This window comes from Micropterus dolomieu, linkage group LG20 (genome assembly GCF_021292245.1).
Source record: "Micropterus dolomieu isolate WLL.071019.BEF.003 ecotype Adirondacks linkage group LG20, ASM2129224v1, whole genome shotgun sequence".
Lineage (NCBI taxonomy): Eukaryota > Metazoa > Chordata > Actinopteri > Centrarchiformes > Centrarchidae > Micropterus > Micropterus dolomieu.
The window spans coordinates 21,122,562-21,124,210 of NC_060169.1; the positions used below are offsets into that span (position 1 = coordinate 21,122,562).

Below are 1,649 nucleotides of genomic sequence, written 5' to 3' on the forward strand. Positions count from 1 at the left end.
TAGGGTTGTCCATCTCCCGTTTTAAAGTCAGTGTTTAGGGCCTTCAGCAGGAGACGGACATCCCTGTTCATCCAGGGCTTCTGATTTGGATCTGATTTGTTTCAAGGCAACCATAGAAAAAATTGGTCATGTGACCTAAGCCCTAAGCCCTGAACCCTCACAGACTTACTGACGTCACAAAGTGATTGAGTTTAAGAGGCTGCAAGGGCTCTAAATGCTGTAAAGAGGAACGGGACAGCCCTTTGCCACTTTATCACGTTACCTTTATGACGCTGAAACACATTGCACACGTTTTATTTTATGTTTTTGCCTGATTTTTAAGTCCTGCAGGCTCTTGCCCTACAGAGTGGAGCAGAGGTAAATGTAAATATGTATTTGTCAATAATCAATACACTGTTGTTAGTCAAACAGCATTATTAAGCAAAAACTAAAATAAATAGTTGAATAAACTAAGTGTGTAATAAGGTGATTGCATTCCTCTGACTTCATTTGTTCTATGTACCATCCTAAGTTAAGAAAACTTTCAACAATTTTAACATCAGCGTAGGTGTTGATGCTTGTTTGTTTACTGTTTTCTTCTTCTCTTATAACATGGATTTGCTGTGAAATTTCTCTCTCTTCCGGGCTTCTCCTGGTAACCCCCGTGTTTCACGTCATACCGCTATGAACTGTGGGCAATTCCCTCAGCCAAAGTCTGCAGAAATGCAGACTTACGAAAAGGATCTGTAAAGGGCTAAAAATGTCCGCGAGACAATATTTGACGATTTGACAGTGGGACAGCCCTAAGCCCTCACGGACTTCCCAGGAACACACCTCAAAGTCTGTGAGTCTGTGAGGGTGGACATTGGGATTGGGCCATAGTGTGATGGGTGAGCACCTAGAGTGAGTGTGTCTTGGGGTGTGGTTTTCATATGGGTTGATTGCATGGGGATGGGCTGATGGCAGACAGGTGTGCTTGGGCGTGACCTCCAGTCTGCAGTCATTTAACCTGCCACACACTAGGCTCAGTGCGTTTTCTGCTTGTTGTGATATGCTGAATGTCTTCTTCCTTGGGTGTGTGTATGTATATATATATATATATATATATTATATAGATAGATAGATATCTATATATAGAGATAGATATATATAGATATATGTGTTATGTGGGCTGTTGGCAGTGTCTGTCATGTGGAATTGCTGTTGTATAAATGGAGTTTTCTGCTTGTTTCCTGTGAGCAGTGTGCGGGTATGCTGAGGCTGCTGCTGGTATCCCAGAAAGTGTGGCATACGGCTGGGTCGCAGTCTGGAGAGTTGCATGGTGCAGAGCCACAGCCACTTAGTGGAGTTAACAGAGGCCCCAAGCAGTGAGGAGGCCACAACTGACCAACGGCAGCAGACCAGTACTTGACATGTTGTTTGGCTTAAATGACACTGAGACTTTTAGCTTTCTTAGCTTCAGCCTTGTTTTAACTCTTTTGTCTATTTCCTTAAATGCATTAATAAACTTGGAGGCTATATTTTGCACAGCTTGCTGGTGTTGCCCACTTATTTTTAACCACTGGTTGGTCAATTTCTGAACCAAAGAGGGGTGTTACAAGTTCAGAATCAGTAGGCAAGAGGATTGGAAGGGCGCAGGAAGCAAATCCTACCCAATTTCATCACATAGC

At 43.1% G+C, this 1,649-nt stretch overlaps 1 long non-coding RNA gene across 1 annotated transcript; it reads left to right on the forward strand.

Moving 5' to 3' along the window:
- Positions 1–954: 954 nt before the first annotated feature.
- On the forward strand, positions 955–1,508 carry LOC123958953. Its single transcript, XR_006822187.1, has 2 exons — positions 955–1,053; positions 1,222–1,508. It is a non-coding gene; the product is annotated as an uncharacterized LOC123958953 (long non-coding RNA).
- Positions 1,509–1,649: the final 141 nt, after the last annotated feature.